Here is a 26,613-nt window from a genome sequence, read left to right on the forward strand (position 1 = left end):
GTATGGTGGACCGTGCATGCAGGATCAGTTTTCAAAAACTGTCAAAATGAAGGAGGGACTTCAGATTTTTTCCATCATTCTTAAAAATATTTCTTCAAATATGAAAAAATAATCAGTTAACATAATCTCTGAAAGGAAAATAAAGCAGAGTCCCCTTTCTTCTATTAATCTGACAACATTAGAGAAAAACCTCTCAAGGCCTTTCACTGAGTAATGTGGTCAACAGACGTGTTTCAGAGCCATCTGCCTGCCTTTCTTTCCCGCTGCTGTACTCCTGTTGTGAAGCCACTGTTTTTATCCTCCCCCCTTTTCTGAATCCGAGCCGTGCTGAATCCCTGTGTGCCCCTCAGCCTGCCTGCAAATCTGATCTTATTAGGACTGAAATGTAACCCTGAGAAAGATCTGCAGTGTGGCCGGACTGAGCCGCAGCCTCAGGAGGAGACCACACTCCAAACAGGAAGACTGAGTCAGGAGAGATAAAAACTCTATTTATATCCAAGACAGGCATCCCAATCAGATTGTAGAATATGATCACGTGTAGGGATGCTGTTTGGGGGGGATGTGATGTCATACATATCAGGCATACGTGTAATATATGAAAGAGATAGAGAAGGATCACACCGCTGTATTTATCTATTCAACTTCATGAGAGTGTGTTCCTCGGTTTGTGATGCAGAGCCATAAAAACATTGATTTAAACTAAAGCAGCAGTAAAACTTTCTCTATTGAAAGTGGCTGTGGGCAATCCATTTTAATGACACACAGTCAATGCCAAGAAAAGGGACTTGGACACACACACATACAACTTTTGGATACACACCAGCACAAATGTGGTGGTGATCAATCACTGGAGGATTTGGCAGCACTCATAAAGCAGCCAACGGCTCACATCAATTACTGAGAACTTTCTTTCCATAAATAATTGATCGTGAGTATGGCCAGAGTGCACCCACAGAAATAAGATGACTAACTTTAGAGGCTGCACTTGTATCTGAGAACATATGGATCACATGCCGCAGTGGCATAACTCACACACGGCTTGGCTAATAAAGGCACGGGTAAAACGTGAGGGAGAGAGAAATCACAAGATGGGGTCACAGCAGGTCAGGCTGGTGAACAGGAAACACCGAATTGAGGCCTGGAGCACCTCATGACCTCTGAAAGAAACAAGCGACCCGTCAGGCCTGAAGCAGTCTTACATTACAGAGATGGTTGGTCCATCTGAATCATCTCCATATAAAAAACCTCTGGGATTGTGCTGCATCACTCTGCATTACCATGCTGCGGTGACGGTGCAATGCAAAGGCCCTGAAAGAGTTTAAGTAAGGTGAGCACAGAGAGGACATTCAGACATCTGGCTCTGATCAAAACACCTCCTAAAGCACTTTCTGGCAGCTCCACACATCTGCAGAGCAGCATACTATGGATTTAAAATGAACCCTGTTGTTGTGTGAAGAAGGGCAAAAATGTCAGGTATCTTTCCTTGCTTATATTTAAAGGGGACATATTATGAAAAATCCACTTTTACAGTGTTGTCGAACATATATTTGTGTAACCTGAGTGTCTACAGACACACAAAATGTGAAATAAACCCATCCAGTCCTTTGTTAGTGGTCTGCATAAGTCTTACAACACAGAGAAAAATGCTCCATTTTAAATTTGCTTTCCTTGTGACATCACAGTGGGATTCTGGTTAAAAAAATACCCTCCCCTGATATCTCCACCAATGGACTCCACCCCCAGCCTAGAACAAAACTTTTGCACAGGTCTGCCATTTTTATTCTCTCCAGTGAAGGAGTGATGTCTACTGGGAAAACTCAGGGGGGGCTCATTGCATTTAAAGAGACACACACACCAAAACGGAGCATTCTGAGAGAACTGGTTTATACAGGGTCACAAACCTCCTCTGGTGCTTGATTCATGTTATATTTTAATCAAAGCACAGCACAGATGTTTCATTTAGACCACAGGGGACTGTTTGAAAAGGTGGAGGAGGGGGGTCATATGTCCTCTTTAAAAAAATATCAGGGTGAAAAGGTTGTTTTGATGTTTTGATTGTACTTTTCAAAAGGTGTCACAGTAATATAAATTTTTCAGGTATAGACGTTTATGTGATTGTGTTCGTGTTCGTCCTTATTTGCTTTAACGCAGTCAGACCCTGTCTGTTCTGATTACAAACAGAAACAACTTAATAGTTCAATGACCCCACGGCTCAACATCTGAAAACTTTTAATTTAGCAATGATGATTATCAGCTGCTTTTTAAACTTGCCATGTGCAGAGAGAGAACATTGTGAGCTCATATTTGATCAGAAAGATGAGAGTTCATCTGTAGCCTACGAAGCTCATTATCACCCGGATCTTAGAAAACAACCTTCTGACTCAAAGTATTTACATTCATGAGATTCATGACAAGATCATGTGATCAAAGTGTCCAATTATAAGATACAAGAAAAATAAATCTGAACTGTAACAGAAACGAGCTCCATTAGAAGAACATAAATTACAGCAGAATTACCATAAAACACATAATAAAAGCCCACCCCAATTTAAGGCGCCTGTCCCATTCACTAGTCTGCTGTTGCTGTAACTATAAGTAGAAAAAGAAGTGCAGCAGGCTGGCTTCGATCGGCTGGCGAACAAAGCAAGATCCAGTTAGTGATTTGTAATTACAATTTTTAACAATATCACAAATATGTAGAATTGGAAATATACATTCTGGTTTAAATTTACAATGTTATAGTCTTTCCCATCTTTGCTGTGAACTGACTGTTTAACATGAAAACAGGAACAAAAATAAGACTGGAAGTGATGATGCTTCGGAGAGCACTACGTCTTGACCTTCTGTCCGCTCCGATCTGTTACTGCTCACTGCACCCTCGTCTGTCAACACCCCCCGTCTGCGTTCTTAGTGCGCAGCACAGAGAGCACAGTCGGACAGCTGGAGTACCAAGACAATACAATGTATGCGATATAAAACTCTAGTGTATATATATATTTTACTATATATAAACCTTATAAACACATAAACAAACACACATACTGTAATATTTATGAACCGTCAAACTGGAGTGTTTTATTTTGAAAATAAACCGGATGTTTCAATGTTATGTCGGTGTCTGACTTCCTGTCCAGCTTGTTCTTTTCTGTGCTAAATTGATGCATCGGGCGCCGGCATCCGACAAAAATATAAACCTGCGTATCTGCTGCGGAGGGCTCCAGACTGCCGGAGTTCAGATAGAGCTGAGACGCAGCGGAGTCTGTAGAAGCACACACATTGAATAAAGTGAAAACCTATCAGCTCCGCTGCCGCAATGGAGCTGAGACGGACCGGACACGCATCTGGTGGAAGTTGGCCACGAGAGACTGCAAAAGTCTTGAGTTCACTGAGGCAGGGAATCAGTACGTCATGCATCTTGAACATCTTGTATGCATGCAAAGAGTGCGGAGATCTGCTGTAGATTTAGCAGAACCAGAACAGTTACCCTGAGTGATGATTAACCATATCAGTGGGGGGGATTATTATCATGACACTGATTTCCCTAACAAGCCTGTGCAGCAGCATTAAGCTTCGATCACAGCCTTCAGTCAGACCTACACCCAGGCTGTGACTCTAACTGCTGCCTGACTTGTTACCACAAAACTCAGTCGTGAGAACGAGCCTCAAAAACTGGGTGCAACGGGGAGCTATTGTGCAAACACTGGATTTGATTCAGCAGAGGCTTGTGCCTTTATAATGACACCAGCGAGCATGTCTTTTGATGCTTTGCTTGATTGTGGAAAAAGAGGCCACAGTGAAACCATCACTACACATCAGCAAATCACTTATGGTGCAACTACTGTGTGTAAATTAGGGGGAAGGATATATAGCTGCTGTCAAACTGAACAGATTGCCGCTCTTCAAAGCTGGGTTCTACTTTGAAAATGTGTTTTTATGAACTCACTTGTTGGGAAAGATCCTTGAGTGCTGTGTTAATAATTATCATTAGAACTTTGTGAGTCATGGAGAGATATGAAGAGCAGATGTGCTACAGTCAGTGGTGTAGTGGAGCCTGATGGGGAAGGCTAAACTCTGGGGTAAATATGCACAAAGAGAGAACACGTCTATGTCTATGCACTAGGGCTGGGAAATGAATCGAAAATTAATCAAAACCGACATTCAGAACCTCTAACCGATGTAATCTTACAGATGTCGATTATTTCGATTTGGTATTTTGGATACATTTTGATCTTTAGGGAAGACGACACCGAACAAAAAGAAGTCAAATGTAAACACAATGCAAGTTATTTACTTTCTATTTTGAGAGATTTCAGTTTGAAATATTCAATAAATAACCTCAAAATAGTTAATCAGATATGCACTCTTTCATTAGAAAACATATCTCAGCTTTAATAGTTGAGCATATTTACAGTAGAGACCTCGTCAGTGAACTATGAGGGCAAAAAACAAAAATTAAATAATCGTTCATTAATCGTAATCGAGGTCAAGTGCTTGTTTGTTTAGTATGCACCAAAAAATGTTTTGAAGCGGACCTTCCAGTAAAGGATTAACCCCGTGTGTCTAAGCAGGACGTTACCCCCAATCCCCACATAGTCCATGTACGCTGCGGTCCGCCAGCGTCACGGCTTTGCTTTGGTCGGATGGTGCGCGCCCTGCCCCACTGGATCCGTTTCTGGAAGGCGAGCGCAGGCATGATCAACTGTATACACATCACAGGAGAACTACAAGATCACGCGGGAATAAAGAGAAAAACGCGCAAACGAGTTGCTTTGACTTTCTAAGGATGATTTGTTCCTTTGGTGCTGGATTTTGACCTAATGTTGATAAAGTGATGATAAATACGATCACAAGTCTGTATATTTTGTGTTTTATTTTGAAATTGACCGGACACTGTACGTTTCCTTGTCTGGGATGTCATATTCTGTCCAGCTTGACACATGCCTGCAGCGTACTCTGTTGAAAATAGACTCACAGCGTATTTGAAACTGAGCAGAGTGTAGTGGCGCTGGTAGTACGCTCCGGAGAAGGACCGCAACACTCGCTGTGGAAACACAATCATTGACTAGAGTGGCAGCGAACTACGGCGTAGTGTGTTGCGCTGACAGACAGCGGTGCCAAGGAGTATGTGGAAATTAAGGGTAAGACTGTTGAATATGTAGTTCACCTAAAAAGGCTTTTTCATATTTGCACATTGTCACTTAACTTTTGCTGCTTCAATTCAGGAAGTAAAGATAACTAGAAATAACCATCAGCATCAGAAGAGGAGCAGATTTGACAATCAATACCGGCCAGAAGACTGTACAGTGAGTCAAGTTTTCAAATGAGCAATCTGTTACTTTTGAAATGTGTTCCCCGTTTCTTCAGATGCCACAAAATACAAAAAGAGAAAATCCCTGACACATCAACACTGTTTCAGTTCGACTCCCTCGGGTGCGTCAGTGCACATGTGCAGCTCAGGCTGAGCAACACATTGCAGAGAGGGCAGAGACAGCTTTCCATTACAAAGATGTAATGTAGACAATACGAGCCCATGTTACTGTTTTCATAGAGGCAGCTATGTCTGCATCTGCACAGTCCGATGTCACCCCCTGTGCTAGGCTCAGGTAGAATACCCTCAGGCTAAAGGCCATGAAGGTATACTGTAGGCAACACTTATTCTCTAAGGGTGGCTTTCGGAAAGTATGGCCGAGCAATCAAATATGTCTGCTAAACAAACAGACCTTCAGGGAGCCAATTTCATGGTCATACGGGCAGGGACCCTTAAAAGTGAAAAACGCTGAGAGCAGCAGGAGAGCCAGCCTCTTCTGAGTGCTCGATCAATGTGGATCTGCTGTGGATAATTTACGTTTTCCTGGGAAGAAACTGCAGAAACAATGAGAGAAAGATGTTTCATACACAAAATTAAGGGTTCCTCCGTTACCTTCAGAGAGACACTAACAAGAGCCAGACGGATCTGACCCCAGATGGGCTGCTTAAGTCACAGCTAAGACAAGCAGCAGCGCTCCCACAGCTGAGAGCCGAACTCGGGAGTGTGGTCAGTCGGAAACATAGGACCCCACTCCCAACCACAGCGTCTAAAAGAAGAGACTTACTCGCCTGGGAAATCTCTCCATTTAGATCTTTCAGAGGGTTCAGGCAGGGACTGTGCAAACCTGAATGACCTACTAATGGGGCTTTATTTAGTCGTCTCTGTGAAAAGGACAAAACAGAGCTCACCTTTCCTTCACCAAGTGTCCTCACACATAATGAGTGCCTTCACACAGTGTTCTGGTTCCCATCTGTAGCCCTAACTGAGCTTGAAAACGTGTTTCTGCGTGAGCTGAGTATAAGCCAGTCTGTTCTGCATGCATGCTCAGGGTCTGTCTGATTTGCAAGTTAAACTAGAACTCTTAACAAGCGTGAATACAAGTGTCAAACAAGCACTGGAGCAGGGGGCAGAGAGGTCCCGCGTTACCGCCCTCTGGTGGTGTTTGGAGAGAAGGCAAAGAGAGGAGGAGTGAAGAGGTTCATGGGTCAAGCAGGCAGCATCATTTCAACTAATGCAAAGCAGTGTGTGGGCCGGGACTGGAAGAACAAGAACCTCCTGTGTGCTTCGAGAGCAAGCCAGCAACCCCGGCACCCATCAGGCCTGTGCAACACTAAAATCATGCAAAGGAATTTTTCATGAATTTATGCAATATGTCTGTAAACCGAATAAACAACCACTTCTCACACAGCAAAGAAATGCAGAAAATCACTGCAAAGTTTGACAGATGTGGGCTTTAACTTTTACTGGAATAGTTGCAAATTGGTATTGTATGTCTGTGGACTAAATCAAATTAAGATTATAGATTTTCCTGGGAGTTCCTGAGGCGCCATTCCCGCATTACATTCCCCACTCTCTCCCGATTTCCCTCTCTAGTCACAGTCCAATCAAAATACAAAAGCAAAAATCTCAAAAATAAATCTCTTAACTGCTGAAATTCAGGGATTAATCGTGATTAAGCTGACCTGACATAGTGGGGAAGAAACACAGAGACTAAATAGACATAGGGTAATCAGACACAGGTGAGAACAATCAGGGCAATCACACTGGGAAACACACAGAGGCAGGAATACAAGAAACACTGAGGACAACTACAAACTAAATCATGAAACAGTAAAGACACACAGAACTCAAAAATGAAACAAAAACACACTAGAACACAGAGATACACGAGGATAATAAATGACAAAATAAAACAGAAAACACTGAAGACAAAACTAGGAAACACACAAGGGAAACAAGCAACACTGGGATAAAACAGGGAAACTCAAATACCAAACCAAATTATGACACCAGTGGGAGTAAAAAACATTAAAATTTGTTGGGTCGTCTTTCCACTCAACAAGTACAAACTTGAAGTTATCATTGGGAGACTTTTCTGGAAAATTGTAACACTGTAGGTCTAGTCGATCATCTTGTTTTCCTGCAGTTTTTGTTTGTTATTAGTCTTCATGGATAGAAAGATAAGTAAACATGAGTCATCATATTTTATTTTCAGTGAGAGCCGGAGCAAATTGAGCATTGCCTAAAGATGTCCTAAACACCCTTGACAAAAAGCTAACACGCAGCTTTTAGAAGGCTGAAATCTGAATCCACCAACAGGCATTGTGACATCTCCAGCCTGGACTTAAGTAGAACAATTTCTGTGCAGTATCTGGTTTTTTTTTTGTTCGTGTTAGCCCTGCATGCTTGGCTGGAGAATCTCATTTTGTGACCACAATGTGGAGAAAGTGTGTTGGTTATTCAACAACACAATGCTCTGGTTCATTGCCCTCAATCGAAAGGCTTCAATACTTCTCACAATAGCAATCATTCTTGGATTTTAATGCAGTCCTGCAAAATAAAAGAAAATAGATATCCAATTCCACAACGTAGCCTGAGAACAACTGAGAAGGCTGCAAAGAGGTATCAACCTCCAGCATCAGCAGAATCGCATGTAAACAACTAAAAAGGGATAAAAACTATTGACTATTGAAAGTAATTACTGACATATTTTTCTAACTTTAAAAGACATGAAACCAATGCAGGCTCTGCAGTTGTTTAGTTCTTTCCTCAGGGTTCAGCATGATATGAGTTAAAAGCAACAATATGTAACTTTTCCAACTTTAAACCAAAGCTTCAAAGCTCAATCTTACAGTACAATAACCTTTAACATGAAGAATAGTGTCTCTTCCATTTCCATAGGGCGCCCTGGTTACCTGGTTTCTGTATTATCTAGCTATGACAACGGGCCGAGGTCATGAGAAGTGCGTACACACCAGCCGTCAGCTAAAAAAGAGGCCAGTTAGCTCGTCTTGGTAGTGAGGCTAAGGGCGCACTCACACTAGTCCAAGTCGTCCTGTAACGTGCTGAAATGTTACGGATAGGGTGAGTGCACCCTAAGAGGAAGAGGACGGTCACAGATGAAGCTAATGAGAGGAAAAGGGAAAGTGACCGAGCAAAAAGCAGAGCGTACATCCCTGCAGATATTATTCAGAACAGACTGAGACATCACGTTAGGCTGTGTCGTTATCTGTCTCATCGCTGTGTCATCGCTGTCTCATGTTTAGCAGCTTTACCGGTTGCAGAAAGTCATCTATTCCGAGTTGTCTCAGATTTGCCAACAAATTTATTAATTAAAGAAAAATGACAACACCAAAAAGTTGTCTCTTTCGTTGTTGATCTCCAAGCAACCTTTTCCAATGTAGCCGTTTTGGCCAGGGCCTATAGTCGTCATGGTAACAGTTGATACACATACACATACTCCTCATGCTAGTTTGCAAACAACGCTCTGCAGACACTAGCAGAGTCATAATTGTGCACAATCCGGTAATATACCTGAACCTTGTCAGTCGACAACACCTTCACCAACCTCTGCTTGTAAACAAATGCACGCTGTCAGAGAAGGAGGTGCAACAGCACTCTGAGACCCACGGTGGGCGCTACAGCACACCAAACTGTATTCCTTCATATTGCTGCTTTAACACAGAAAGCTCATGTGAGAACAAATACATTTCTTATTTTTGTGGGATGAGGGTACAATTAGCCAAGCAGCAGAGAAATGTATCCACTAAATGATCATTTACATTTATTTACCTGCTTTTCAAAAACAAATTTCTCTCACTGGACTGACACTGTTTCAAGAACATTATGGTGCCATCTTCAATCTAAATCACACAGCAGATATATTTACAGATTAATCAAACATCAATTAGAGACACTGCATGAGGGCTGGTGCATTCTTGCTCTTTTATTTGTTCTTGTGAAATTTGAGACCTTGGACAAAAAATGTGCAAACCTCCTATTTCCTTTTTTTGCAGTTAATAATCCACAGTGAATATATTCCACTCATCACATCAACATGTAACGCTTTTAGGAGCTTTCATGTAAATAATAAAACAACCCAGCAGGAAATTTGAAAACTGCTGTAATCGTGCTGAAATAACAGGAAACAAATGAAAACAGTCCAAAATTAATCTGAGGGCAAATTTTGCGATCCCTAATTCCCCAAAATGTCAAAACACGTCAAATGTAATGACAAGGTGAAAATATCACATCCACATCCAGCCCCGAGTCTCCGACATTAAAAGGTTGAAACGTCTGCTGCTCTTTGAAGCGCCATACTCGTCAGACTGTGTCTCCCGTCTCTGAGGTTAGAAGTGAAGGACGCCTGAACTCAGGAATAACTTTGCCAAAAGTGATCTGCTTTCAGCCCGACCTCCACCGGGGGAAATGAATATGTCACTCATCACACTCTCAGATTCTTTCACTGCTCCGACACAGTTTCTGTCTCTCTTCATCTAAACACATCCAAACATAGCACAATGAGTTGAATTTGACATTGAATAAGGACCATTTTTTTCACGTCTTGCACACAAACATCTGGTGACACACAGTTCTATTTTAAGGGGGCAAACAAGGACAAACCGATCAACAGAGTAAGACATAAAAGATGCACACAGAAGACACGGCTGAGACCCTGCGGCCATCTGAGCGGCTCTTTGAGGCTGTACTGTAAAGCCGTACTGAATAAGAACACCATCACGCTCATAGTGATGATTCCAACATGATACTGTTAAGCATGCAATAATTACAGTGTTCAACATCTTCAGGAGTTTTCAGGCAAGGAGAAATTTGCTTGTCACTTGATGCAGAGGCAGACGGGGTTAATTCAGTGCTGCAGAGTGAGTTTGGATGGAGCTGCCCTGCGCCCTACTGTACATGTTACATCCACCTATTCACACACATAATGATGATACACTGATCAAGTCCCATGCATACTAAATATTAATGGACGAAGCCTGAGTGACGTCAGCCATCTGTTCCTGCAGATGGCTCCAGAGGCTCATCGGCAGCAGCTGCCATGCTGGAAATTCTGTCTCAGTGTAACTTTCAGTCAACCTAACGACAGGCTGAGAGCTGGAGCTGAGGCAGGTTTTAAGCCTCTTGACGAATGGTTACATCGTGCCCACCTGTCAATCATGTCAGCTATGCTCCTAACTATGGTTAACATGTATCGTTCCTAAAAAAGCCCTTGACAGTGATGACAATAACAAATCAGACCTATTTGTTTTTTTTGTACCAGGCTGTAAAAATGTTAATTTATGCTGTAAAAACAGCTTTTTTACTAGTCCTGTGTATGTGACTTGCAGTGTGGACACTCGACAGACTGCAGGATTTTGCACTTCTGCATTGGCTTTATTTTTCAAGACTGGAGGTTCCCGCTTGATCCCTTTCAATGCAACACACATGGCTTAGCCTTCAAGAGCAATTTGGGGCTCAGTGTCTTGCCTAAGGATGCTTACACATGTGGACAGAAGCTTAAGGGTATTGCTAATCTCCTAACTTTAGGGCAGGGACCCCTCACTTAGGACCCTGAACGCTATTGCTAAATCTGACGAACCACCATGACAATCAACAGCATTGTCCAATCAGAAAGACAGAGTTAATGTCCATAAAAAAACACGACTAGACGTCTAAAAACAAAGTAACAGTAAGAAACAACCCGATCAAGGTCACATCTATGGAGCCTTCATGAGAGCATGATTGCACCGTTCCGGTTGTCAGAGGCATCGGACCGGCAAAACATAGCAGAAGCATGTATGATTTCAACACATGTTCAGCTTGCCATAACATGACATGAATACAAATCAGAGTGAAATAGAAAAGCTAATGACCCGTGACTGAAGCGTATATTCCACTGATGGTTTAGAGCGACCAGAGGAAAATGCAGCCTGCTGTGATGTGAGGCTCCAGCTGCTCTGAAAATAACTACGTCCAATTTTTTTTAACGTCCATCTGTGATCTTTAACTGTATCATTAAACCGGAACCATCGGCAGCACACAGGAATATTTTCCTCCGTAGGCAGTGTGTTGGGAGGTTTCTAAGGGGAAGGGATGGCAAAGGTTGTTTTTTTTTAAACCACAAAGTGGAATTTAGACTGGGTTACATTTCTCCATAACTTTTGTAATACTCAATTGCTGGTTGTGGCTTTTCCATCAAAAGCATCATGAAACTTAAAGTTTTAGTATTTTAAGAGCTTAATTTTAATACTGGAAATTGTGGTTTCTTTATTTTAATATTCCTCCACACACGAATTATGGTGAAAAACATTTTCCCTTGAATTGTAAACGCTGTTATGAATCAGTACCTCAGAAAAGCGGTCTCCCCACAAACAAGCTTCATACGTGCAGTGGTTCCCAGACATAAGTTCAGAAACAAGTGGATAAACTCTCTGCTGACCTCTTTCACTGTGGATTAAAGGAAGAGCCGGATTTGAAACAGTATGTCCCCAATGAAGTGGCCAAACAGCATCAAAGCTGACGCTATCGGGTTTAAGGAGTTTGATTGTTGGGGGTGGGGTCCCAATCGGAGAGGCTCTGAGCTCTGCAGGGAATCACAAAGGTACTTTTGATTAGAGCGCTGGTTTGAGGCAGGCGGAGAGCTGGCCCTGCCTCGCCAATAAGGCTCCCTATTGTACAATTAATCAGAGCTGGAAACAAATTACGCTTTCAGGATGCTTTTCATTGTACCAACAAGTATTTAGGAAACCAGACAAGACAGGATGGGAGGGGGAGGGGCAGCTCCTGAGGATGTGCCAACAAAGGTGGTAGAATAGGAAATGTGCCAATGTTTTTCTTCTCTTTTGCTTTCTCTCAGGGGACGCTTTTGTTGGTACCACTCAGACTGCCTCTAGCAGCCAGAGCCAAAGATGTTAGACACATTCTGCACTCTCCTAAAAACAGATTCAGAGCAGGTAAGGTGTGATAATGTGTTCCATTGACTCTTTTTTGGCTAAATGGTAAACTGTTTGTCGCACGGCAAACAGATTCAGTGTGACGTCAACTAAAACGGGCCAGTAAAGGGTCTGTTTGACCATTAAGTAAGCTATGCAAGAGATCTAAAGATATTTTTTATAAATAGTCAACAGCCTCATGAATATGTATATGTTAAAAAATGTGGAAAAAAATAAAATGGTTTTTGACTTTTGAGAAGACGTGCAAGAGTAAAATCACTGTACATGTATTTCATGCAATATGAAGTTAAAGGTCACATATTCTGCAAAATACACTTCACCATGTTTCTCTAACACTAATATGTGTCAACAAACCCCCCAATGATGAGAAAAGTCCATCCTCTCCACCTTTCGCCTGCTCCACTTTTCAGAAAATGTGTGCTCAAACAGGCCGTTTGGAGATTTTCCATTCATGACATCACAAAGGGCAGTAACCCCTCCCCCAGGTGGGTGACACTCCCACAGCTAGTTGTTTGTTCTGCCCTCTGAGTCTGCCTTCTCACCATAAACAATAGGACATGGAGTGAGAAAGCCCTTCCAGAGAGGGGGCGTGGTCAGACACAGCTCATTTACATATTTAAAGGTACAGACACAGAAACAGCCTGTTCTGAGCAGGGCTGAAATAGAGGGGTTTATAGGCATGATCAAATACAGGATCAGAGTGGATTTAGAACAAGAAACTTCACAGACATGTTTTGAGGAGCTTTGAGACTTATTCACACTGGTTGAAAAGGAGGAGAATATGTGACCTTTAAACAAATATTTCAATCAAAAATAGATTTTAAAATGAAATGGTTATGCTGTAAGTGTTTATCTGTCTCTGTGTCTCTGTGGAGTGATTGTGCATGCATTTGTGAACAACTGTTAAATACATTATTTTCTTGAATTTCTTTGGTGAAAACCTCAAAAAATCAAAATAGGGGAAGCCAGCCACTTTGTTGCTGATGCACCTCTGCAAAGTGGTCTTGGCTAAAAAGCAACAAATGTGGTGTCAGCCCTCTCTTCTCATGGTACTCATTGATGTCACCTTCACTCTGTCCTTTCTCCACTGGTCCTCTTTGGTTGCCCTCTTCTGTGATTTTTTTTTTTCATGTCTCTCTCTTTCCTCCTGTCTCAGTCTGTCCTCCTGACAAACTGTCTCTAATGCTTTTTAAATGTATGATTTTGCATTGATAAAAGACCCACAAACTTGATTTGCAGCCTACATTTCTTTGCAGACTTTCTGCACAATTACCCTCCTCCACTGCTCAGCAACCACAGACCAATGAAAAACTAATGTTAATAAGTGTACACGCAACAATTTAAGATCAGTCCTTGGGATAAGCAGTAAACTTTAAAAGCTCTATGATGCTCAAACCTTAACCGGCCCATTTCAGCAGACTTCACCCGTATAAAAAAATACAAACCAGGACTTTCATTCCTTTGCACTCGTGGCGTGTTGACTGACCATGAAGTTGCCCTCAAGTGTGGAGTGGGTGTAATTTCAGTGTTGTGAATTGCTAGTTTGACAAAGTCTGGGTGGCTGTCTATGGGTGGTCATACAGGTAGGTCCTCTATGCACAAACTTTGATTTGAGAAGTTTAATCAAACATGTTTTTTCTTTAGTTCTGTGATGTTGTGCACACCGATATTGCTGCTCCACATGGAGGTCTATACAACCTTAAAACTGGGGAGGGGAGCAATAACTCGAGTACTTAATTCAACATGCAAGAAGTGCAAACACGAGTATTCACATCATTACTTTAGTAATGTTTTGAAGGGGTGTTAGCACTACCTACATCAGGTCAGCTGTGACCCAGGAAAGTGATGTCAGGAGGTACTTTGACAAAAATAAGACAATGATCATGTGCAGTGAAAGATTTGTGACGTTTAACTTGCTTATCATAGAAATATTAGTTTGATGTTTAACCACACAAGCTTAAAGCACCAGTGGAGAACAGACAGTCTCACATCACATCATTAGCTAGCCCTGTTAACATATGAGGGTTTGATGATACCAGAGCGGAGAAGATCAGACTGCTATTAATTCAAATGTTGACTGGAGATATGCTTCAATAAAGTTTATGGAAGGAGAAGAAGCTATACGAGGGTGGAAAAGATGAACGAGGAAAGAGCAGCAGGATTGAGGACTGATTTGCAACATGTCGACAAAGTGTCAGTTACTGCAGACTCGTGGACAGCTCTCACCGTGGACTCCATCACTTGATATTTAACTCAGAACTGGGATTTGAAGACCGCTGTCCAACAGACACACAGTACTGATAGGGGACCACCAGGAGGTCTGACTCTGACATATTATTCTACTGTCCAAAAAAATAAATGCAAGTGCAAGTATTTGATTCCTTGTTCACGAGACAATGAGAGTACTCGAATATATAAACAAATTCAAAGGCCCATCCCCGCTGAAGCTGCTCTTATATAACAGTAAAGTCAAGTCTGTTCTGCTTTACGGTGCAGAGACTTGGAGACGGGTCAAAACTGAGACGAGGAGCAGGAACAGATGCCTCAAAGAAATCTGCAAAATCTTCTGTCCTCACAAAATATCCAACCCTAAACTCTACAAGAAACCAGGAACATAATCAAGAAAATCAAATACAAACTTTTGAGATGACTCGATCATGTGTTCTGAATATAACAAAACCGGATTACAAGAGCTGTCTTAAGATGGACACCACCATGCCAAAGGAAACCTGGGAGGCCCAAAACCACCCGGCATAAACCTGTGACACATGCTGCTCATGACGAAGTGCGATGAAGCTTATTGAAGCCCAGGGGGACAAAAGGAGATCAGTAAGTGGGACCAGAAACAGCTCATGATGAAGTTTAAACAGCTTTAAGATCAGCAGGACAACGTTTAGGTTTTCTCTCAAGTTTAGACTTTTTCTTCACACAGATTCTTATTCAAACAATTTCACCGTTTCCTGCAAAAGGTGATGACAGCCAAGTCTCCAAACTATTGCCCCTGCAGCATGATATAAGCATTCTGTCAACAATAAAAAGGGAGCCGTTTAGTTTGAATTATAAACATGATACAATGCAGATGTACGTGTAGAAAGTTTCTGCTTGGACCAGAAATGGACTCCTGTCAGAGCATTTTGCATCTCTGCTCAGAGTTTTTGACGTGCCAGTCTTGAATTTCCATTTCAAACAGTCTGTTGTTTACAGAAGAGAACTGCATGGAAGAGCGTTAGAGGAGTCATCGGATTGGCAATGGTTGATGCCAGCCGGCGTCACATCTAATTAAAGGAGAAATCCTTCCAAAACCAACCTTTCACAACTGGGGTGGGAACGATTCTGGGCACAAAACGTAGAATATAGTTAAAAACTGTCTTCAAATACACTTGAGCTGTTAACTAAACAAGTAAGTCTGTAAAAAACATACAACTACAGAGGTAGCCGTAAATAACACATCAAAAGTTGTTCATGAAAAATGTTAAAGCTGCAGATTGTTGTTTGATCATGAAGTTAAATAATAAGTGAAGTTCATCATCTTTTGCATACAAGCGATAACAACCACTCGTTCCTCGGTTTGTCAGATATGAGAGCAGTTATCAGGTCAAACCAACAGGTGTTGCAGTGATGGAAGCGGTCAAGAGAAGTGGTTCAGATAGAAGTGATTGTACCCGACCTAAAAAGCCTCTGCATGTTTCTAATAAGCTCCACGAGCAGAAACGTGCTCAAACTAGGATCAATATTGGAGATGCTTTTGAAAAATGGAGAGAGGTTAGAACACAGAAAGGTTTACAGACCGATGCAGAGCTGGATAAACACTGAAGCTTCAGTGTCCACCAAGTGGCAACCTGTGTGAGCATCGACTCTAGGGTAAGGTTGGTTTCAATCACATACTCCACATATTGACGCATGCACTGGCATCCTGAAATACAGTAGAGGTGATTTAGTTTTTCGGCTCGAACAGCATGAAGCTGTCCAGCAAGCAGAAAGAGTGACCTTATCGTGGTCAAACTAGGATGAATATCCTTCTGCTCTTTCATTGCCAGCTCTGACCTGCACCAGTACTGCACCCGTAATGAGCACCACCACCACCCCAGCATCCACCTGTAGACTCAAACTGGGCTGTTTAAGATGCCATCACTCCTTATATTTATGCATTTAAATAAAAGCTGCAAGGATGGTGATGTCAAGGCCCAGTGTTAAAAACAAACTTAGTTGTCTGAGTGAACTGCTGTCCACCTACATGTGCCTGGCTATTGACTGGATCCATAATGAGCAGGTAAAAGTCTCTGTTTTAGAGGAACTGCATATTGCATGTTTGCATGAAGACTGAGACGGTGTGGTTTTCAAAAGTTTGAGTTTACAGGCATCAAAAACACTGTTGGCGTGTAGCCAGAACTCGACAAGAGGTGATCGTTTCTGGCTGAAATTGTAGTGGTGTAGACACAGGGCCTTGAGGACCATTAGTTCTCCCATGTGTGAAAACAGAGGATACCTGTTCTGTCAGAAAAATATCAGAAGAATCTCCAAAAACAACAGCGGTCATCCAGTGTAATATATCCTACATGGCCTAAAGTCAGGATTGATAACAGCTGAGACTCGTTTCCCGGAGCATGACATCACTATTACAAATTAAACAGCCACATTTAATACAGCGCAGTTTTACAGTTATAATGCTGAAAGCTCAGCCATTACGTGTACAGTATGATCAAAGTGCTGTTTAAAGTCACTGGAGCCATCTCTTTCTCATAACGGTCTAACTGGTCTGAAACAGGATAACGAGGTCCGCACAGTCCTGAACCAGCTGGAGGATTTTTTTATTGGGCCACAGCGTCTAATCAACTGTATGGCCGGTTAAATGAAACAGAACTCCTTCCAAATGTAAAGTAACCAATGACAAATAAAATCAACACCGTCCTATCACACATGATGTACGGCCGCAGTAACGTGAGCTGTTCTCTTCAAAAGGAGGAACCCGACACTGCAGCTCTCAGCTCAGCTGTGTGACAGCCGCACCATGACTTACGATGCTGGCTTCCACTGAAATCCATTCATGGCTATGGACATGCACCATATCTTGTGTGAGTCTACAAGAAAAAACAAATGTCATGGATTATAAAAGATGGAGAAGTGAAACGTTGGAGGAGAGGTCGGGATCCAGTTTGTGTTTCACAACATCTGCAGGTCCTATCCAGATGAGTTAAGGAAGGATTGTAATACCTACACATGCAACTTTCTTTTAGGGTAAAAACCACTGTTAAAAACCTCTGGAGCAGAGAAATGAAGCTAAAGCCTGGCCCACACTCAAAGATTTTTAAAATCCTAACAGATGTTGAAAATGTGAAAAGACCCCTCACATGACAGTGAGTAATGACATATTAAACCGTTTTGTTCCTATAGTGAGACCAGAGGAATGCTATGTCCAAAAACAGCACACACCACACACGAACAGAGTCCGGACTCTGAATCTCCTGTGGGTCGCTTTGCTTTAGGGTCAACAAACTAGGCGGACGACAAGCGGGAAGAACTGGTGAACCCTTTTGGACTTTTTAATTTTTTTAATTGAAAAAAAAAATAGAAAAGTCTGGATAAAGTGGAGGAGATGGTGTAAACTTGGACTGCGTTACAGCGCGTGTTGGAGGTGATTTATAATTAATTAGCTGAACTTACCCAGATGACCTGCCCCGAAGCTCCACAACGGTGCTTGATTTGGGTGGGCTACTGGTGGACGGCGATCGCTCCCCCTGACTTTAAATAGCATAGCTGCTTTATTCTTGATTTTTCTGTATTTACCTAAATTGTTAGAGCTATCATTGTTGTTGTCATAATCATCAGAATCTGTCCTTTTTGTTTTCTCCCCACCTCATGTCCCTACTCATCTATGCACACAGGACTGCAACTTTCGGGGTGCCGGCAGCTGAGTGGATAGGGCGTGCACACCATGTATCGGATTTAAAGTTGTCCGTTTTCCTCCTTTCTAGATCCTCGCTTGGGTTGTGCTTACTCTCATATGAACGTCTCTTTGGATAAAAGTGTCTGCTAAATGAATTGTAGAATTGTAGAACGTACAGAGACTGTAGACCTCGAAGTGGACGGCCCGGGTTCAAATCAGACCTGTGGCTCCTTTCCTGCATGTCATTTCCCCAATCTCTCTCTCTCTACCAAACTCTATCCACAAACGTCTCTACAATAACAGCATAAAGAGCCAAGAAAGATTGCAACTCATCAAAACAACACAAGCTGTGAGTGACAATGTGTCTTCAAATTTTTGTTTTTTGGCGGATGCTTGATGCTAAGTTTTTTTTTGTTTGTCTTTTTTTCTTGTTGTTTGTCTCGGCTGACCTCAGGGTTCCCCCCTCACAACAGGAGATCTGATTGTAAAAATGTAAAATGCCTCACGTTGTGACGTTCTGTTGCACAGATTGGATCACTCTTAACACACCTCATACCACAGGAACATCTGACAAGGCCATCTTTAGAACCATCCACAAATGGTGACTTTGCTAACATTTATTGTAAAAAGGGAGAAATCGGCCTGATTATCTATTGTAGTGAACCACCCTTAAGCTAACATTAGCTGCACGGTAGCAGCACCTCTGGGTGTTCTGTGACAGCAATGGAGTCACTCTGATTTTTAACATGACAATGTTTTTCTAGTGCATCTCTGAGCTAACACTGCAGTGTTGGGTTTTAGTTATCTAGGGTTATTTATGGAACAAATAAAGTGAAATGTGTCACTATTAAATGCTGTGTCAGTCTAGGTAACTTTGAAACATATCAAATATATATTAGGCACGTGCTTTACACCTTCCATCTGAGAGATCAGATTTAAAAAAAGAAGAATTCCCACACAGCGGCAGACCAGCTCAGACAAAATGCTCCTGACACAGTGTATAGTTACTCAGGCTGTCAGGAGAGGAAGCCCGGCCAGCTAAAGTCAACAAGACTGATGTTACAAATCCCGCTCTGTGCCAACACTCAACTGCACAATGTGAGAGCAGACTGCAGCAGCACTGACTTCCATGTAGGGTTGTCACAATGCCAGAATTTTAAAGTTTGATTTGATACAAGTAAACCTAAAGCGATACCGATACCTGTTTCAGGAAAGGAGTCTTTGACCCCGAACACCGGGAAATATCTTGTTTTTATTCATCACAAGTTGCAGGAAAACTTGCCCGCTTCCATCGCTGCAACACCTGTTGGTTTGACCTGATAACTGCTCTCATATCTGGCAAACTGAGGGGCGTCCAAAACGGCCGTGTGGGGGGGCCTTAAAACCGCCTACCTTCTCTGGTCCAAAGAAATCCAGAGCATTCAGGACCAGAATCTAAAGTTAGAAGGAGGACATACTGGCTGCTGCATTGTTGTCAGAGAAGCCAGCACTTCAACATAGCATGTTTCCTTAATGTCTAGATATCTTACATATTGCTGATTTAAGAATGACAGACTGGCATGTTCTTTAGAATTGCCTCTCAGGCTTTCAGTAGTTTTTTGGTCTGTTTGTTCTCAATCAGAAGGCTGATGGGTTTTTTAATTAATTTGCTGATTTCGTCCATTACTGCGAGCAGGCTTGTAGCCACTTCCTATTTAAGATGTCAGATGAAGGTCAAGTAGGGAAAGGTATACATTTTGTTGGCATGTTAGACAGTGTGCAGGAGTGTACTTTCATGGACACATTACTCTCCTTTGCACCTGTCTTAGATGTATGATGGATTTTTCTATTTTAAAACATGACAAAAAGCATCAAAGGTTTCACACTTTCATGTGGGCATTCACTGCAAGGACAACACATAGGCAGGGCATGTGTTCTAACATACACACTTGCTGTATGATAAAACAACAATATTCAAATGTTTCATTGCTCTGATAGAGCTTCACTGTCCACAATGAGACGTCTGGAAATCATACTCTCAAATAAAAAGCTTGAAACACTGCAGGCTGTAAAGAATGGGAAACGAAAGTCTCCCACAGAAAATGAATATGAAACATGGCGTCTCTCCTCCTGCAGGTCAGAGGCAGGAATGCAGTTTTGGAAAGAAAAACTTGTTGAACCTTTGGCCTGAGCGGGGAGGACGCTGGCTCGGAAATAGACTTGACTGTAAACACCCGGCTGTCAGTCACTCAGGGAGGTCAAAATATAGGCTTAGAATGCGCTACTCATAGTGTATATAAACAGCCTGGAGTTCGATATCTGATCTGCATCTCATGAATGCACAGCTTGAGGAGGGCACACTGGCATGCGTGCCTGAATGGAGGACTCCAGCACAGGCGTCTCGGACACAAGATGCAGAGTCACAGTGAGTCATGGCAGCCGCTGAAGCAGCGACATCTCACACAGACAAAGACAGAGCTGCACCGCCTCGCTCTTCCTGTTGCTGATTGGCCCTGAGGGGGGGGTGATTTAAGTGACGAAGAGGGCAGACAAGAGAGAAATAAATGTTGATATAGCAGCACAGCTCTCTCATTGTGAGGCCCCAATGGAGTGAGATCAGCCCAGCACAGACCGTCCTGCCCCCCACTCGTCACACAGAATAGGAACGTTCATGAAGGGAGCAGAATGGAGAGCAGAGCTGTGTGTATGTGTGTGTGTGTGTGTGTGTGTGTGTGTGTGTGTGTGTGTTTGTGGCAGTGAATGGCGAGGAAGTAAACACAGTCGGAGGCTAACATTGCTGCTTTTGTTTACCACAGCAGAGAATCAGCCAGCGGGTCCCAGAGGAAAACCTCCTGACAAAGGTCATGATTGTTACTGATTCTGGAGAATCAGAGAGAAAGTTTGCAGTGGAAAGCAGCGATTGATGTCAGAGAGTGGCTGTGACTTGGTTTCAGTGAGCAAACCAAGGCCTCAACACTTTGTTTTTTCCTCCTTGAACTTGAGGAGCTGGTGGGTGGAGGGTGTGGTAAGCAGATATGACTGGAAAACAAAGCCAACACTTAAGTATGTAACCCTCTGTTGGTCTTTGTTTGTAATAAAAATAGAGGGTGGAACATGTTTATGGTTAGACAAAAACGACCCTCTAAAGTCGGTTGAATGATTTACCAGAAAAGTGCAAAGAAATGAAAACCAGAATGCATATATCCTCGCAGCAGTCGAGGGTCATGAGGGGAGTTGGGAGCACTGACCCCATGCCATGAGAGGAGCAGGAATGTAGGGTGCTAGACCTCTTTTCCCTCTGATACACCAGAATAGACCTGATCCCCAGACAACACACGGCACATGAGGTCAAACAGAGCTGCCGTTTTCATACGGTCCCACTTGAGTTCTAAAAGAAACCAAAGGAGGTATAATTCTTTCAATACGTGTTCACCGTGAACTCCACGTTTCCCCCTGAGGGAGCGAGAGACTTTCGATCTTCGCTTGAGCATGTGATGACTGATGGACGGTCATAGTTTCTACCTGATGACAGAAACAGTTCATGAAGGATGAGAATAAAAAACTTGACACAAATTGTGGATTTGCGACTTTCTGTCTCATAAACTTAAACCAAAGATGTTCAGCAAGCTGCAAAAAAGTGCTGCACCCAGAGACGTCCCCCATGTCTGGAAAATCCATTACCGGGTGGGATGCACCACAAAACGTCACTCACTTCTCACTTTGAGTCACCGCTCTGTTTTACAGGAGCTCTTAAACACAGAGGCCGACTCAGAGGAAATTAAAATCAGGAGCACCGGCAGCACCGAGGTCTGCGCGGAAAAGTTTCCCTGCTCGGTGATTGTAAGCCTCCTCAGGTGATGCGGGGTCACAAACAAACACAATCACAGTGATTATAGGCTCATCAGCTGTAGTGCGGGGCTGAAAGCAATGACAATCAGTTGGGGGGGGGGGGGGGGGCTGAAGTGATAATGAGGAGCGTATTGTTGCTCATATGAATCAGAGCAGCGTCTCATTCAGCTGTCGCCTCTAGAAGGACTCAGAAATGATGCTGTAATTCTTTACATTCCTGCAGGCTTACATGATCCGCTTTTAAAGATAACTCATACCAGTGAATGTGCCAGCAGAGACACCAGGAAGTGTCATGTCCATAGCTCTACACAAAAAGTATAGCTTTATTTTCTGTGGAGCCCCTGAAGTCACAGCAGAGAGAACAGAATATTATCATGTGCCCACTAGTTATTATCTCCTGAGGACAAGTTATTCACACAATATAACTAAAGTTATTGTAGTCGTAGTGGTTAGTGCACACCCCATGTGAGTCTGCTCTGATACTGACTTACTGAACAGGTGTAACACCTTTCATTGTTCATCATGTTCAGAGTTATCACCAGCACAAACTTAAACGCCTCTATACAAAAGAAAGGAAATGGTAGACAGCCTAGCAGTAAGGTCCCGCCCCATGTACGGAAGCTGTAGTCCTCCAAGCAGGCTCTCTCCAGTTGCTGACTCTATCCACTGTCCTCTCTCTAAATAAAGGCATAAAAAGCCCCAAAATACACCCTTAGGGTTAATCTATAAATATATCATGCACACAAGTTAGATGATATCAATGTGTGCATATTCTATAATTATTTGCCTGCACAAGATGATATCAAGCACATGATATAAAGTGAATATTTTGGGTTCGCACTTTATAATCTTGTGATTACCCCCCCCATCTGAATGTTTTCTTGTCTCTTCTTTTGGGCTTTCCCTTTAGAACTACTTTATGTTCATTTATCATGTTTTAACCCAATATAATTCATTATTTTAATCTCTTTTTACCCTGTTACAAGGCACTTTAGTCAGCATTGGTTGTTTTAAACGTGGTATCTATATACATAAAGTTGACTTGACTTGTGCACACTAAAATAAAAAATAAAAATACTTTTTAAGGCCCTTCCCGGGGTTCCGTACTTTTTCACATCATCAGAACATAAAGAATAAAAAAGTGATCTGATTATTTGTATGAGGTTAAAGTTTGTCTCTATTCAAAGCTTCTTGACATGTGACAAGCTCATGGTTCCCTGCCAAAAATAAACAGCCTGAAATAGTAGTAATGGAAGAATCAAAGCCCTTAAAGGGGTCTATTAAGGATATGAAAACCATTTAACACTCAAAAGTCACTTCTTCAGATCACCATTTAACAACTTTAATGAAGTCACATCATTAGAAAAGTCAAACAGGAGTGTGACGAACACCTCAAACTGGCTGCTATACTGTTTATCATCCAGCCATTATAAGGGCATTATGAAGGTGTTTCATTTCAATGTGTTTAATTATGTAGATGTAGAAAGCTGCAGATGGGGATCTTAAAAGCTCACATCCTGTAAGCAACATGTTACCTTTGAACACATGGAGTAAAGTTGGGCGCGTAGCAGGCTGCTATGTCATCACGTTACGCGAGAAAAGATCCAACATCGCTGTCAAAACAAGACAAAACTCTCTTACCTTTTTTCAACTCTTCTGAGGTGACTTTCCTGAGCACGAGCTGTAACCTGTCGCACGGCAGGGACAGCTCAGAGAGAGAGAGAGAGAGAGAGAGAGAGAAATCACCGCAACACGACTTCAACACAGAGCCGCTCCAGCGCAAACTTTCCAGCCGGACCTTTTCACTCCTAAATTCCGCTTCAGTTCTGCAAAACCAAAAGTTTCTGATGTCGCTCCCTTTTCCCAAGAACTTAGACCTACTCTCCTCTCTGGCAACTTTTAGTGCCCGCTGTGAGTCTCTGTTTGATGATGAATCGGGAGCAGAGTTTGCTGGTTGGTCAAGAAGGAAATGATGTTTTAGGAAGAACTAAAAAAAAGGGGGGGGGGGGGGGCTCTTACTGACAGGCGCGTCACAGTCCGGATCTTCATGAGACAATCACAGAGAGCCCGGAGAAACTGAAACCTCTACAACGGAGGATTGGGGCCACGTTAATTTATTTACGTTTTTTAATTTACGAGAAAGTCGTAAATATACGAGATTAAACTCGTAAATTTACGAGAAAAAGTCGTAAATTAATGAGTTCGGTGCCAGCCTGCGCAAAAATTATGAAAGTAGAACTCGTAAAGTCTTGTAGTCGTTATTTTAGAGCAGCAACATCATGTTCTCAAATGACAAACATGGAGCATCTTGTCCTAAAGGTTTCACTAATTAGGAAATAGGAGACTTCCTTGTGTAGTCGGTAAAAACAGTTAGTTCAAGACCTTGTTTATCTGTAAAATGATGAACAGGACACAAAGTGTTTCTGCACGAGACACTTTAACAAGGCAGACCGATAACAGACACAAATAGTTGTGTTGGGGCTTTACTTATGCAGATATGAAACTACACATGCTTTTAGCACATCATCATCTTCACATTGTCTTTAAAATATCAGCACCCTGAAAAGATACTGCAAGAAACTAAGAAAGAAGCACACTGACTTGGATGAAGTTGTGTCTGCAGAGGTCTGAAGAGTTCTACTTTCATCATTTTGCGCAGGCTGGTCTCGAACTCGTTAATTTACGAGATTATTCTTGTAAATGTACGAGTTTAATCTCGTAAATTTACGACTTTATTCTCGTTAATTTACGACTTTAATCTCGAAATAAAATTAAAAAAATTAAAAAAATTACGTGGCCCCAATCCTCCGTAGTAGAAACCAGTTTGATTTATGGAGATTAATCTCAGAAATCCATCTTAGTTATTCATCTGGCAGTTATTAAAAGTTGGTTTGACAGCTGACCGCAGAGCCAGCACTAATAATATTAAGAGTATTAGAAAATAGAAATGGAAACAGTGAGTTGCAATGAATCATTTTGTTTCCATAAAAAATAAGCCCACAGCCTTAAACACAGAATGTATTAATGAGCTTTTGCCAAAATGTTGAAGTGTACATTTGTCTAAAACAGAAAACATGCGTGGTGTTCACTGTGCCATCAAGCTTTCTGTCCACCATCTGTGTCATGAACAGATTAGAGAGAACAAAGTCTGAAAGAAGAAAAACACAGTTGTCAAGTTGATTTATTCTGAAAGGTTAGAGGCAAAGCAACACACACTGGGAGTTTGAAACATATTGTCTGTAATAAGTGAGTTATAATAAAACAAGAATGTGACACAACAGATAGAGCAAATATTTAGCACACTGACAGTCTTAGATTTCCAGCCTTTAAAGTTGAGCTTTTCTCCTCTCTGGTCATTGTAACTGTCTATGGGGATCAGGGGCATATCCAGACTTTTTTGACTCGGGTGGCCCAACTGGGGCCCTGACTTCTGCAGGGGTGGCCTGAAATTTCATTTGCAAACTCACACAAATAAATATAGATTATTTACCCTCTCTAACCTCCCCAAATATATTTAATTTAATAACACCGGATAACGGCAACATAAGATTAATTTATTAATGACACAAAAAAAGATTTATGTTCAAAGTCAAACTTTAAAGAATGTAAAGAAGTGCATGCTAACACCTGCACAGTCTAACTTGCAAAGTTTGTGCTAAAACATAAGACTGTTTGCATTACTTTCCTATGAACCCGTCTAATTAAATTAATGTGTAAAGTTTTGTTTACAATTTAAAGTAAAAACAAAAGAAAATATGTTACATTGACATGTGAAGAAAACTACTAGCAGCCTTTGCAAAAAATACTTAATAGTTGATTTTAACATAAGTCCACCCTCTGACAGGGCAACTAGTTAATCACAGTTTAGGCTTATTAGGGTGGCAACTAGGGTGGCCAATCACATATCTAGGGTGGCCCATGCCACCCCCCCTGGACACGCTCCTGATGGTGATGAATGTTTGCAGGTCTCTATCAAGTGTCCGATGTTGAAAAACGAAACAAATGCAATAGCATGATTTTGAAAGTAGCATTCCCTCAGTGCACCGTCTACCCCTCTGCGCTCCCTCATAAGCCACGCCCCTCACTTACATGGACAAGCACCGTTGCTCCATTAGCGGACCTCAGCTCATCGGTAGTATAGTATCAGTATAAACTCTGTCATCAGTGACGCGCTTTGAGCGTGAGCTTGTACTAGCAAGGGGTAGAGAAGGAGCAGGGAGACAGGGAGGCTGTGATTGGTTCATCAGATTGGTACTTTGTGGCAGACATTGGTGGAAGTTTTTACAGGCTTACAACTGCTACAGAAGACAGATTTTCTTCGTTACTTTTTTCAGAGAACATGAGTTATTAATCTCTGTCAGGACCTAAAGACAATTTCAACCAAATTCTTAAAAAGTGGATCTGGAGGAAATTACCAACCCTGCCTTTAATGGTGGGTTACTTTATCTTGTTTTTCCTGACAGGTTTTCCTCTGTACTATTAAGCACTGTTGTCACTTCATTATGTTTTGTGCTGTGCTGTTGTTTTTGTGAAAAAGGAGGTAGGCTCCCTTGCTGTAAACCAAATCTACCTACAGGTACAAATAAACTTACCTTACCTTACAAGGAGGAATTGCAGTTTTTAAAAACTTAAGCGTTGGA

The 26,613-nt window shown here is 42.1% G+C and overlaps 1 protein-coding gene across 1 annotated transcript in view; it reads right to left on the bottom strand.

Annotated features, from left to right (window-relative positions):
- Positions 1-23,929, bottom strand: part of tspan33b (tetraspanin 33b) — a 231,860-nt gene extending 207,931 nt beyond the window's left edge. The window contains exon 1 of the mRNA XM_065956554.1: positions 23,615-23,929. The gene's annotated coding sequence lies outside the window, so the exon portion shown is untranslated. The remainder of the gene's footprint in view (positions 1-23,614) is intronic.
- Positions 23,930-26,613: the final 2,684 nt, after the last annotated feature.

This window comes from Labrus bergylta, chromosome 7, assembly GCF_963930695.1.
Source record: "Labrus bergylta chromosome 7, fLabBer1.1, whole genome shotgun sequence".
NCBI lineage: Eukaryota > Metazoa > Chordata > Actinopteri > Labriformes > Labridae > Labrus > Labrus bergylta.